Below are 15,472 nucleotides of genomic sequence, written 5' to 3' on the forward strand. Positions count from 1 at the left end.
TTAGGAAGATCTATTGGCAGAGATGAAATATAATATTAATAGGTATAATCACATGAAAATAAGAATAGTTTTTGTTACTTTAGGAGCATTTTTTTTTAAATCTACAGACACTGCGTGGTGGCCGTCATGTTGAACCGCCATGTTTCAACAGTGGCACAGAACGGACAAACCAAACACTGGCTCTAGATAGGGCTGTTTCTCACACATTTCATGGCCACTGTAGTTTTTCCCTCGCTCTTGGAAAGGAAGTATGCAATCTGCAACTACACTGCTAGATGCCACTACACAGTAGTCTTTTAATAAGCTTACTGTCATCAAGCGTACCCAAAACATCTCTCCTCTCAACAGGTTAGGACACCTCTGGAGCTCTCCTTAATATTGAGTTCCTAAGTCAAGTCAAGTTGATAAAATGCTTTGACCTAAAAGTAGGACTAAAAATGTTTTGCTCAACACAAAAAGCTCAAAATGGGAGCCCCGTCAAACAATATGATTACATTTGAGGAATACAATATCTTTCAGTTGAGAAAATCACATAGTAAACAGAGCGGGTGTAGGCACGGATTTGTTTGACCAGCGGGAGGTTCCCATGCTGCAATTTCAAATTGGACCCTTTAGTGAATTTCTATTTGTAGTAAGCTGTAATCTAGTGCAGATCACCACTGTGTGTGTGTGTGTGTGTGTGTGTGTGGGTGTGTGGGATGAGGGAAAAGAACACTATCCCCTCTCCTCCCACAGTGTGTGATAAGTGCACACTGAGTCATTCTGCCACACACACACACACATGACACACCAGCCCCTCCCTTCTGCCCTTGGCTTGATCAACTTCACATAATCTTAGCACACACATGTATATACACACACACACACACACACACACACTTCCTTCAGCTACCTTGGTAGCAGCAGCACAGCCACTAAATTGCAGGATTTCATAGTCATAATGAGCAAATATATATTCAGGAAGAGACCAAAATACACCAGGAGATGAGATGCCACCTCCAAGTAGGAAGCATCCATAATTTCATGGTTAATTAAAACTGGATAAACGAAGAACTAATAGCAGGGAAATGTGATTAATGAAGCAGTAGGTAGGTGTATGTTGCCAGATTGACAATCATAGTTTAGTATACTGTACAGACCTTCCTGCCAGAGAGAAGCTCCATCACTGTACTGTATTTGGAATGTAGGGTGGTTATTTCTGGTAAGCTTAGCCGCATAGTTTTAAATAAAACGTTTTTTTTCCCTTCCTTTTTGGTTCCAGAAAAACCATGAGTCATCTGAAACACAACACACCCAACCTCTGCCATATTTCAGCAGTCATGTATGGTGGGGTTCATTTGTTGTGTGTAGTCTCAAGCCAACAGTGAGAAATAATTGGAGTTCTGCATTGGCAGAATATACTGCCACACTGCAATTCTCTGAATATTTAACTGATGGAGGCAGGGAGACGGAGAGAGAGACATTGCATTTTGAGAAGAGAGAGAGAGAGAGAGGGGAGGGGTCCGCCTCATTCCCCATTCATGTGAGGCATAATAAAATAATCTTTTTGATTTGCAAGCAGTAAATTCTCTTTGCTGTCAGCGCTGTGCTGCACAATTTCATTATGGTTTAAGTGAAGCAGCGTGTCCTTGCCTGCCTGTGTTTGTGGCGTAATATAGATGGGCTGTGTGATGTCTTACTGCACTGGGCTGTTGTTGTTTTCTTTTGTCACTGCATCAGAAGTGCCATAGCGTCAACACGCTCAGGCTTGCAGAGACTCCATCTAGGATTCAACGTTTTTGTTTCTAGTACTAGAGTCAACAAGCTGCAGTGCTCCTCGAGGTAATAGCTTTGGGCTGCGACTAGCCTCAGACTGGATTGGCTTGATCCTGGCCTGGCTTAGCGCCGTATAATGCCTGGGCTAAATCTGGAGGTCAGGGAACACTCACTACTCATGTGCATCTTCCCTAAGGCACACACAGAAGAAATAGGACAGCCAAGTGCAAGGGTATCCCTGCAAAAGAGGATAAAAAGGACTTGCTCCCGACATAGCCGTGGACAATGCAGTCTATTGCTGCCAAGCGGAGCATACAGGGGAGCGCTAAACAGGGCTGACATAGTGGTCACTGCTGCTGCTGCTGCTGCTTTAGCCACACATTCAGTAAAGTGACCTTCACATTAAACAGCAGACAGTACCGGGCCTAGACTCGCCTAGAAAGTGTGTCACAAGACAACACTGATAGATAGTTACAGTGGCTTTACACAGACGACCCTGAATGGGTTTTGTTGTTTATTTTAAGACCTCCTGCAAGAAGAACTCACACAAACAGTTGGCTGCAGTAGGTCACTTATAAACATTTGACTTTACTGTCATATTTGCTGAAACTTTCACTACTCTGTTTTTCACACACAAAAGAACCCTTGGGCCACTTCCACACCAAGTTGCAATCAATCAAAGCTTGCATTATGAAACTGCATGAGTTCAGGTGTATCACGTCCCATTCGGCCTGGCTTTATTTTGTAATTATTTTATTTATGGGGTGTGTCACAATATCTGTCAATTTAACCACTTTTGCTGTCAAATATTTTTCTACAAGAATCCATTTCATATATTGGGGGACCTTGGAGAAACATTGTTGTGCTGCAGCTTTAAGAGAACTCACCAATTTTAAACCAATAAATATACTCTTGATCACAGAGCTGTGTAAAATTGCCTATCTCTGTGTCTGTCACACCCCCTTTTTCCACCTCCTATTTTAATCATGCAACACCTTAGCAAGACATTTTTTTGCAACTTTAACTCCTAAAGGAATATTACAGTTTATTACAACAGCTTTCATTCAGTCGGTGATGACAACACTGTATCCATCAAAGTAATTGCTGAGAGACCTTGAAATGTGGTGCCACTGCAAAAAAACACATCCACAGGGGCATCAAATATGTCAGACAGTGCGGTCAGACAATCATTTCAGCATTTTTGCTAAAGCTCCCACTTCATTAGGAAAGTAATACTGACAGTGAGTGCATCTGTAATGTTGCTACAGGAAGACCATGAGTGTGCACAACCACAGCAAGTATGGTCAGTCACTGGAGCTATTTTTACCTGTGTTCAAAGATCTCAGCAATTATTATGGTGAATTCAGTGTTACCTCAACTGAATGAACCAAAACAAAAATAATACCTTTGCAGTAATAAGCTGTAATTTTCCTTTAATGAAACAGCGCTGACAGCTATGTAATAGCTGTGTAATACTATAATCACAGATACACTTTACCCCTGTGAAATTAAATTAATGAATCAAAGTGTATATATTTTATAGCAAAATGTTGTTTTAGGTGTGCGTGTTTTAGCAAGCCCTAACTACAGGCTGCATTCATCAAGTTAACACAAGCAATTATAAACAAATTTGTGCAGTTCAGAGGGTTTGCTGACTGCTTGTACGAGCACACAAAACAGAAGAGAATAGAGATTTAGGATAAGAATACAAAAAAATGTTCTTGCCCATTGATTGACACATTTGTCTTAATCCAACATCTGCCGCCTTCTCTTTGTCTTTTCACAAGGTTAAACAATTCCCTGCTCATCCTTATCTAAGCTTTTCACAATGTAACATAATTGTGAACAGCAAGTTCACACTGTGGATGACCCAGCTGAGGGACTCAGGGGATATTCTGATCAGTTACACCAACTCAGCAAAACGTACAGCTGTGATAACTGCATGCTCAGCGCTTTTAATGAATCATATGAAGCTGACATATTCACCCAAATTAGTTTTCATTGTTGGAGTCACTCCTCACCTTGATGATGAGGTCCAGGCAGCTTCCTAAATGAATACACAGTTTGAAAATGACTTTGGGATAATAAGCAAGTATTAACAGCAACACACAGCATTATTTTTACATCAAATTCCAGCCATCTTATCAGAATAAATCCAACATTGGGGCTGCAAGAGAATCACATAAATTCAAACCCCATAAATTCAAACCCAAACCTTTGTATTGAGCAACACCGGGAAAGCTGAACTCACTAACGTTAGATCTCTTTCCTCCGCGTTCTTTTGGAATCCTTCGGTGGAAAACATCACAGAGACCACCCAGCCTGCCAGACATGCTCACTGGAGTCCAAACACTTTTCAAACGCTTTCCTCTTGCTGTGAGTGGGGTGCAAATTTGAGCAATGTGTGTAGTGTGGCTAATGAGTAAAAAGTGGAAAAATTTGGAATGCAACTTTTAGAAGAATCTGCCGTTAAAAAGATTTTTCCTGAGCTCCCAAGCCCAATTCTTCAGCCATTCATCTCTTCCTACTCTCATGGAAAGTTCTGGGGCTGTCACGATTACAGCTTGACCCCAATACTGCAGTCCTGTGATTGCCATCATCACTGCAATCTCATGTTATTCTAATGAGCTGTCCCACTCAGTATTATTTTCCTCACCAGAATTCTGTGAAGATCTTACCTACTCTGCCTCTGATGGGTCTTTTCCACCAACCGGAACTGGCTTTGTTCTAGATCAAGCAGCTAGTTTTGAACCGTTCTGAAAATGTATTACCAAAAAGTAGCAGGTTTTCCTTGGGAACCAACATGGTCATATTCTACAAGATGTTGTGCATCTCTGTTGATGACGCATCCCTAAATAGGATGGTTCCACTCAAAACAGGGGGAAACTCAGGCTGCTTCAAAAACCAGAGATAATTTGATGGAAAAACACTATGTTTGGGCAGTAGACTCAACTAATGTATCATGAGATTGACCATGGATGGCTAACAGCATGCTAACAACAACAATAATGGTTTTCAAAATGAAAAAAATGAAAAACCGCAGGGGATATGTTTCTTTTTCTCCATGGTAAGAAAAAAATCCATACTGTCACAGCCCTAAAAAGGTCCACTGTGAATGACTGATTATTCAAACCCTACACAGGGGAAATGAGACTGACAGCCCAATGGGGGTGGGGATCATATGTAGTTCCATTCTCACTGAGGAAGAACAGCATTGCCAGCTCTCTCACACTATCCCAAGGCTGGAAATGGCTTTCTTTCTATAGACATTGTTCAAATACTTTTCGGAGGTTCCTTTTTCAATTGGTTCATTACCCTCAGATGCGTACTGGGCTCCTGCCTTCATTCTGCTAGACTCTGCTTTCTGCGAGGTGAGGTTTCGCTAAGTCACAGCCCTTCATTGGGAATAATGGCCCACCTCCCTCACACAGCAGCAATTCACATCCATACCCTTTGCAAAGGAGCTCAGAGGACATTTGCACTTTTGGAAGAGAAATGGAAGCGTGGAGTCCAGATTCAACACTTGCGGGGAGCTGCAAAATATTGTTAGGGTGGCAAAAAGGCATCATCCTCTCAGTTCATGTTTCAAAGAGCAGAAGAATGACACTTCAGTTCTTTGGAAACATTTGATATCATATCTAACACCCTGAGGTGCCTTTATGTTTATTCAGCTTTGTGTATCAATAGAGTCTGCGTGCATTTATCTGTCAGTGCTAAGGCTTAAAGTGATATTTAACTGCTCTTTTTTGAAATGTCACGCAATACAGGTGAGATTTAAAGTACTGTTTGCAGGCAAAAGTGGCTAAAAATGCTGCATCAAAAGCCCAAGGTATAGAAGCAAAACTACAACAAATATAAGTATGAGCTTAGAGTAAACTTTTTCCATTATGAGCACTCAAAAGGCCAAGAAGTTGCAAAACTGTACAGATCTCAGTAAAAACTGGTTGCGGTAGGTTGTGTTGGACCTTTTTTTAATTTCATCTTTACCACATCCTCTTTTTTATAGACATTACAAATGCATTATCATGCACCTTTGACAGATCAGTAAACTGGTAAAGCTGTGTATTCTCAAAATGTGGATATTACTGCATTTGGAAGGTAAGAATTATTATTAATCTTGTAGTTTTTGTGTTTCCTCACAATGGAAATTCAAAGTCGATCATATGTTATCTTAAAATTATTGTATGTCATCAGTATTTAAGTTGCAACTCTTGTAGTAGAATAGATTTCTAGCGTTTATGATGCCACAGTGAACTTATTTTCCATCCCTCTCAGGCCGTATAGGCTATGATTTGGTGTACATGCTATAGAAAAAGGGGTTGGCTTGCTATAAATGGGCGTGTGCCAAGTGTGCCGTCTGTTGGATATTGCTCAATGATAGGTTGAGGCAATGAAGCATAAGACTACAGTCACTTCTTGTTCAGTCAAGGCAATGCGGGACACCTGTGCCATCTCCACTGCAACTGCTCCATTTCTCCACCAGAATCCAGGGGCAATGCTGCAGGCCTGATTTAATGGAATCTGGCAGTTGAATAAACTGACAGGCGAAACACCAGAGCCAGCCAACCAACTGCAGACATGAACATTTATAATGGATATTACTTCTGCTTGACAAAGTGCTAAATTGCGCATTGATCGGCAAGTGCAACATATAGTGCAATGAAGAAAGAGGAATTTTGTATTTAGGAAATGTTCTCACTGGCCAGACAGTGGTGGATAAATCATGGGCCCATAAAGGTTAAGAGGCAGATGTGCTGCAATTGTTCTGCCATATGGGAACGTTTAAGCATAAACTTAAATAGGGTTATGTTTAGGTATAATCCTTGAGATGTTCACTTACAGTAGAAAATGATTTAGCCAGTTCAGTCTGCCAATAAATCCTTTCTAGCCACAGTAGCAGCGTGGCAATGTTGATCTGTGGGAGTAGGTCCTCCACTTTGGTCCCCACTAAATTATCTTAACAACTAGGCTATTGGATGGAAGTTTTGTACAAGCATCCATGGTTCCTAGACCATTATCTAGGAATCATGTTCTTTACATCTTTACTATCCTAGTTTTTGGACCTACTGAGTCTGGTGATCCTCTGACTTTTCTTCAAGCCTCAGCATGAGGGTGACAGTGAAATGTTATAAGTGAAATGTCTCAAAAGCTACTGAATGGAATGTCATTAAATTTGGTACAGACATGTATGTTCCCAATTAGATGAATAATAAAAATGTTGGTGATCCTTAACTTTACATATAGCATTATAATCAGGTCAAGATTGTAATTGTCTAATATGATCAAATACCTGAAAACTGATGTTAGCATTTAGCTCACAGGACAGTTGTACCTAAGTGCAACCTAACAGAGCAGCTAGCATGGTTGTAGACTCTCAGTTCAATTCCACTTTAGTTATATAGTACCAAATCTTAACCTTAGGGCACTTTTCAAATTGAACACGTCTAAAGTAATATAATATTATAGAAGTGTTGTTAAAAGGCTCAAAAGGAATATAACACTATCAGAGTACAGCATAGTATTCTGCTATTGGCAACAGAGGAGCTCTATGAGCAGCTCTGGGTTTAAATGCTTTGTCCAAGGGCACCTTGACAGCAATTCCAGAGGTAGACGACAGTTACTTTTTCACATTTCCCTTTTTTAGCTGCTTACCACCAGCTTATTATTATTATGCTCCATTCTATAATAGAGGCAATGTGTAACATCTTGGTGAATGCCACGAATGCCTTAGTAGCACCTCAGAATGAAAAATGTGTGTTGCTAACGCACCCATAGCCATAGAGCCAAAATCTCTTGTATTCCTTTGGCATACATTTGGTTACATTTAATTTTGTGCAGTATGCATGAACACAAACATGTCAAACCAATCAATACCATGTTTTAACCATTATTAGGCCTGCTTATGTAGCAGTGTGGGAGAATTAAATCTCTATGCTGCTGTAATGTGATAACTACCATCTCCATACTGAGGTGGGCAGAACCCCAGGGATGGTACCATCTAAGCAAACTGTCTACAGCAAAGCTTTCATGCAGCATACTGACACAAATAAAAACATGTTTCCTGAGCTGTGATGTTCCTGGGAGCCAATGTGTAAAAGAAGACTGCTGTTTTCTTGATTAACAGTGTTGCCACATGCTGCATCTCTGCAAGGGGAATTTCATGAAACATCAAACTCTCCTGGTTTACATTAAATTGTCTATTGAATTTCAAAGTTTATTTCTTCAATGTAATTTAAATGGAAGCATAGGCATCAATTCAGTGGATGCTTGGGAGCTCAGAATGTACGCTATATTAGGCAACCCCCAGGCAATTGCGAGCACCGGCGTGGAAATTATACTGTGAGGTGATGATACTGGAAGCATGTTTGTCCATGGACACGATGGCAAATTGTCTTTACAATTAAAAGAGTTTTAATCTGAGCCAGTGATTGGATGAACCATCTGTCTATCACCATCTATTGGGGGCAAACTTCAGATCAATGAACCATATAACATAGTCAAACTCTTTGTATTTGATAATGTGACAGCCTTTGCACAGTATTTCCTTTTCATTGATTGTAATTTATTGTGATCCCAGTTTGATTGACTATGAAGATTTTAATCTTAAAACCTGAAAATAAATAAAAAAAACTCAGAGAGGATTCCTTAGGACAGAATCCTCTCAACTTGGGGGTCTGTGGTCGAATGTGTATATATTTTAGATGGCCTTAACATGAAAAGGTTTGGGAACTCCTGTGTTATAGAATGCAAAAAAATACCCATATATTATACTACCAATTAGGCTGCTGCACACACAAACAATAAAGCCAAAACAAATGACTTAAAAAGAGAATGAACAGCTTGAAGTTAATTTAAGATAGTCTCACTGTTTTGTTGAACAGGAATAAAAAAAGTTTAACAATGACAGCAAGTTTTATAAAAAGCAATGACATTCTAAAAACAAGCTCCATAATTATAGTCTGCCAACATTTTCAAGTGACTTTCAGGCTGTGGCTGGCTATGTTTACATCCTCTAAAACAATCAAATTATGAGATCTGATAGACCATGTTTGTTTGAGCAACAATATAATACAAAGGCATTTTAGTTTAAGGCTATTGTGTCATTATTTTTAATTATTATGTAATTATTAGATTTATTTTCATTGTCCATGAAAGAACGAAAATATGACAGAATATTCCACTATGTGTGTGTAACAAAACAGTGTATAAATCATCAACTTATCTCTCCTTTTTTGATAAAAGTATAACTGGTTGTCAACAGAATGTTAAAAATAATCATAAATGATCATTCAAGTTTCAAAAATCCAACATAATGCCTGTCTGATCAGCAGTAAAAAAAATATAAAGGTGTTTACTGTGATAATTTACTGTGATATTACTTGGAAAAGCAATAAGATGTAATCAGCAAATCTGGAATGACTTACAGTATAAAACTCAGATAATTTTTCTGTCCACCAACTAATCGATTAATGCACTCATCATTTCAGTACTTGTATAATATAGAAATTGGGTCACAAATGCATTTCCAGCACTGTTATTGACCAAAAACCTTCCTGCCAAAAGCAAATGTTCAAACTTTATTTGCATTGTTGAGGGCATCTATCTAAAATGTGCAATTCCCATACAGCTATGAAAATCTGATATTTCATAACTCGCATGAAAAGTCTTCTGGAAAATCCAGCTGCTGTCTTGAGCAGAAGACTGAATGAACTGCTATAACAAATTAAAAACCACTGAGTAGAGTGAATACCACAGACGCTGAACAGGTTTCCAACTGGCAAAACTGCAGCCTCAAAACAAGTTTATGTTTATTCATTGTTTGCCTCTCAGGTTTTATTTTTATCACCTGAATGCAACTATGTACAGCAGGTTCTCCATAATCCAAAACACGCTATTTCACCGTCTTAATCCTCAAAACTACAAACCCCTGAGAACATACAACTTAACTGACACTCCCTCCTAGCATGCGAGCACGTTATGACAGCGACTAGCATGACCAGCAGCATGTACAGTTGTCAGATGCCATCAGCTCAACCAGGTCCAGACGCCGGGCCATGCCAGGCCATACTCACTCCCACAGTCTCTGGAGGCGGTGCTGCCGAGTGTATTTTTAGACAGTGCCACCTTATAAGCACAGCCTGGTCGCATCACATCTGTGTAGTTTAAGTGGAGCCCTCTCCCATCAAGGCAATGTGCCCTTTTACCAGGAGCCTAAGGTCAGCCTGCAGACCCAACATAGATTTATTGTGACACTTGAAAAAACAAAGATGAAACAACGTGTGAGGCTGGTCCTGGGTTGATCACAAAGGCTTCTGCTCCAAAAAGCCAAACTGCAGTCAATGTACAATAGGAAACCGCATTTAGTCAAAAATAATGCCAAATGTACTGTTAATAGGTTTTTTATTATGAAAAGGAAGAAAAGGTACTTTGGTTTCGTTGCTGTTAATGTGCTGCAGCCCAGCAGCTAATTAGCTATCTGCAAACTGACATTAGCAGTGCACTTTTATCCGGTTTGTGTGATGGTTCGTTGAAAAAGTTGAAGTGCAGGACAAGACGTGTGTTCATGTCTGTAAGTTAGATAAGAACGAGACCTCAGCAGGAAAGCTAATGTGGGTTGTTGTTCTGTGAGTCTGTGGCTCTTGTGCTGTGTGTGCTCTGCCTATAGAACGCGGATGTTACTGCTTCATACAAGATTTGACTGGCTGTATCAAAATAAGATCTCCATCTAAAGGGGGACACCGGAACGGTATTCCACTGACTTAAGGCACAACTTGGGACTGCCATCATAAAACTAAAATATATAAATTTCTAACTTTTGGATTCTGATTTTTTCTCAAAGGAGAACACAGGGAAAGGGATTTTTCCTTATTCCTTACTTTAACAAGACTAAAGTCTTTAACTTTGCTAGTTAACGCAAAAAAAAGATATTCATAGATCCTTAAAGGTCGCAGGTCCTTTGTGTACATTTGTTAAATAAATTTCATAGAAATCAGCCATTGGTTTGATATTGATATGTCACAAGAAAGCTCATGCTGTCCAAAATGGGAAGGTCCCATCCTCTAGGGGACATAAATGTGCTCAGTAAAAGTCTGACCTTTAGATTTCAATAGTAATTGTGTACAAGTGAAGGATTTCTTCTGACAGTGACACTGGAGGAACGTAAGCATTTATCTTCTGATGAGCATGAATATCCACAGCAAATTATGTGGAACTGTCCGCTAGTGTCTCAGATATCGTTTGATGAACCAGAGTGTTGGTTGAGTGGAAGTTTTGTCCTGATGTTGGTGCTAGATGAAAGGTCAGCAGTTCATCATGATTATCGTTTAAAGGGTGAACATTGCATTTAATGTGTTAATTAGTTAGCAGACAATAGAAAAATGACAGGGAATGAAGGGAAACAAAGATGGGGAATGACATGCTACAAAGGTCCCCGGCCAAAAGCGGACTGGGGACACAGCATCATCACTATGCCAACAGGCTATCCCGCAAAATCACTCTAAAAAAAGAGCGCACAGCAATACTGACAATGCTTATATTCTAATGTAAAGCACGTATAATGTTTACCGTGTTCACAATCATAGTGTCAGCATGCTAATATCTGCTCATTAGCAATAAATACAAAGTATAGCTGAGGCTGATGGGAATGTCATCAGTTTTGCATATGAAGATGATGATGGTGCTAGATGAAAAGTCAGATAAGCCCTTCAATTTATTCTAATTCATCTTTAGGTGGACATGAATGTCATGGCAACCCATCCAGTAGTTGTTGAGATATTTCACTCAAATGCTTAAATGTCAACCTGCTGGCAGTGCAAGAAAAAAAGTCAGGGGATCACCAAAATCAGTACAATCCGTCCTCTGGGGATCATGAATGTCTGTACAAAATGTCATTGCAATCCAGTCTATAGTTGATGAGGTATGTCAGTCTGGAGCAATGTGGAAGAGTGAGTGACAGACAGACCGGCATTGTCATCCCTAACACCCTGCAGCCAGCATGTCTAAAAATGTATTAAGTGTAATCTGGGGTTTTACAGAATCATCGTTCTTTTCTGGTGATAGGGGTTTGGTGGCACCTGCAAAAGAAATATAAGCTCTTTGACTGGATGTTCAAAATGTATCTCTGAAGTGATTTTTAACTGGAATCTGGAACCAAAAGGAGAGATACTACACTTCTGTCTCTGCATCTTTGGCCAGAGAACACCTTTGTTCACATTTTGTGCTGATGGTTTAATCGGGAGTGTTTAACGTCTATCCAAGCCTTCAAAGTACTCCGACTACTGGTCATTATCAATGCAGAAAATGAATGGGACCTTTACTTCTGAAACCGTTTCCCACTTCCGAACTCTGTACAGTCCGAAGCAAATTCAATTTCAGCTGACCAAGTGACCAGCGACAGCAGACATCCTTGAGGCCCTGCCACCAGTGGGACCAATATGTCCCTCCATGACTGACCCACTTTCTGTAAAAAGAAGTGTTAAATACTGTTATTAAAATCCACTCTGGGTATTGCAGTTATAAATTAATCCACCCCTTCATTTGACTACCCCTCTCTTAGACCACAAAGATGCTCTGTCTTTTCAAGTGCTAATGTATGCAATGTAAAGTATTGGGTGTGTAAAGCTCATTTACTGTACATGATCCAAATACATAATAGATGACACACAACAGAATCAAGAGGCTGCAGACAGAGGGAAGCTGAGCAGCTGCAGCATAAAAGAGCAAAGGATAGTACACCCCCAACCTCACAACCCCCCCACCCATCTCCCTCTCTCCTGGAACAGATATTAACCCCAAGGTTGATTTAATTTGAATAGCAGTGGGGCTCAGAGGAGTTGTTCTATCAGCTCCAAACTCCTCCCATGGCTCTCACTCTTGTCTCCTGGCAGGATTCTGCAGCGAGCTGGAGAATTTTCTGTCCTCATCCTACAGAGGTTTGTGTGCCTATTAGCGAGCTGATGTCGGCGGTTGATTTGTGAAATGCAGATGGGGAGGGAGCATGTCTCGGTGGGCAGATTTGATGGTTGTTGTCCTGCTGGATGACATCTTGTTACAGGCAATACACTCGCTGTCAACAATGGGTGTCAAATGGAGCGCAGTGGAGCTGAATTTGCGTTTGATGGATGCCTCATAAGGAATTTTTTTACTGTATACCACTGCAGTCATAACAATAAACTTGATAGTTTTTTAGGGCAAAACAGCCTGGAGAAAAATCCTGAACTTGCAGCATTTGCATTGAATTTAAGTTAGGCACAAGGCTTTTACATTTAATGGGCTTCATTTTATTGTAGTTTTTATGGGTGTGGCTCCCTGGATACATAAACCGGTCCCTCAGTTCACGGCATTATTAAAATAGCCCTGCCTTTGTTGTCTCTATGGCAAACTTTATCCTTGTAACGGATACAGTTTGTATCCACTAAAACAAAATACAGCCAGAGGCAAATACAATACAGGCTGATTTATTGAATAAGCTTACAGACTTTATGGTCATTGACTTAATCCTATTAGTTGAGTTTTCATTTGAACTTTAATTTATCTGTCAGGAGCAATTTGTGAAACATTTCCACACAAAGCCGCTTCAAGTTCGTCTCTGGAAGCTTAACCCATAACCCTTTGGTTAACGGCTTTTGAAGTAATAGCAGGAAGCAGTAGGGATGGGACGATTTACGATATTATGCACTCACATAAAATATGAAGTATCTTTTCATGATTATCATGATGATAATGTGTATCACAATTCTTTTAAGATAACTGTCATGAAATTCCCATATCTTTCAATGACTAGCAGTAGGTAATCAGGTAAGCATCTGATTTTAAATTTTCTTAAAGAATAAATTTGGTGATTTTCTGTTCTTTTAACTGTCAACACAGCATAAAAAGGCCCAAACCAACAATGAATGTATCTAATAACAGGTACTGTGTCTGTATCCAAAGCCAGATATAGTTCCATCCTCTGTGCCATAGAGCTCCATTGTTGTCCAGAAATTATTGAAAAACATCAATGAGACACACTGTTCCACTGGGAGACATGCTCCTTCATACCAATAAGAGAAACACACTGTTTATTTTGATAATCCGATCCCACATACTGCATACATTTACTATGGCACAAACTCCCCATTTCATCCTGTTTGAGTAACATTTTGCTACTACATCACCTGGTTAAGTAAAAGTAGATATTCATGGCCTATGTATTTTTTATAGATGTATATCATCAGTGGGAATGGACACCAGGCAACCACTGAGGTTCAGTTCAATGCAAAGATTTCAATAACAAGAATGTAGAATATCTCCACCCTTATGCCAGCCATTGACATGAAATAGTAGGGTAAACACAGGTAATGTAATGACAATTTCCAGTGAGCCAACATGCACAGTAGCAGCACCCTGAATCAGTTTGACCTGAATGACACAGGACCTTAATTAGTAAGGCAGTGTATTGTTAAGGATCTGGCGATACATATCACAATTCCATATATTGCAAAATATTGCAATACTATTGCAACGGGACATAATATGCAAAAGTCTACTTTTGTTGGCATTTGTATTTATCATCATCATTTAACATTAAAGCACTCAGTTTACAACACTGCTTTCCTGGTTTGGGGTTTAAATACTAAATCGATCACAAAGCAAAATATTGCAATATGTAATTTTTTTTAATCAGCCCTATTGGTTATTAGGTTATTATTAATAAGTATAATTAGTAACACTTGTGTTTACCATGCTATTTCATGTCAAATAGCTGCTGTGAAAAAGGTCATGTATCTCAACCTCAACCTTTACACGTGATCAGCTGCTTACTGACAATAAGAGGTTGGTATTACTAAAGAGAACAGGAATGGTCAACGCTATGAATTGGGCGCTGACTAAATTTTTTTTTTACACCAAACACGACAGCAGTTGATTATGCCACTAAAGATGTGTTAATCAGTGACATCAGACACTGTGATTTTGTTTTAAAAATGGGTTTGGAATATATATTTTAGTCATTTTGTAGTGTGGTCTAGAACAGCATGCCTTTTCTTAATTACTATTCCAGCATATAGCACAGCAAAAATTTACAATTTTGTATCTTGAAACACTGAGCCCAACCCTCCTCCTCACCAAAGCCTTTACTGTAGATGACACAAGCCAAGGTCACCTCACATGAACTAGCATAGGACATTCAACAGGAGCTCTTTTCCTGTTAACTCCCATGCTCAGTGGTGCTGCAGTATGGACAGTGAATCTGGGAAGAACAGCTGTATCGATGTAGAAACCAATTTCCCTGCCGTCCCAACTAACACAGCCGGTACAAAGCAGATACACATTCTATCTGACAGCCAAACACAAAATACAAACAGCTTTGATAGTGAGAGCAATAATAGTATAGACCACAGAAGAAAAAATACGACTGCCTCTAACTTACACACTTGGCCAAGTTCTGAATGATACATGAATGTTTTATTAACATTTACTATGGAGCAATGTCCCATGATGGTTTGACTACTACAGTGCTGGGAAGTAAGTAAGTACTTTGTTTTACAAAATGTACAATTTTAAAGGGACTTGTACTTTGAGTGTTCCCATATTATGCTTCTTAATACTTAATATTTTAAAGGCAAATGTACTTATAACACTATGTTTATTTGACATTTGACTCGGTTCACCTCAGAAAAAACTGTGATATGATTATAATGATCCATACTATATACGAGTGTGATGGCCCAAGCCACAC

Source organism: Morone saxatilis, unplaced genomic scaffold (assembly GCF_004916995.1).
Source record: "Morone saxatilis isolate NCDOM2014 unplaced genomic scaffold, NCSU_SB_2.0 Contig16, whole genome shotgun sequence".
NCBI lineage: Eukaryota > Metazoa > Chordata > Actinopteri > Moronidae > Morone > Morone saxatilis.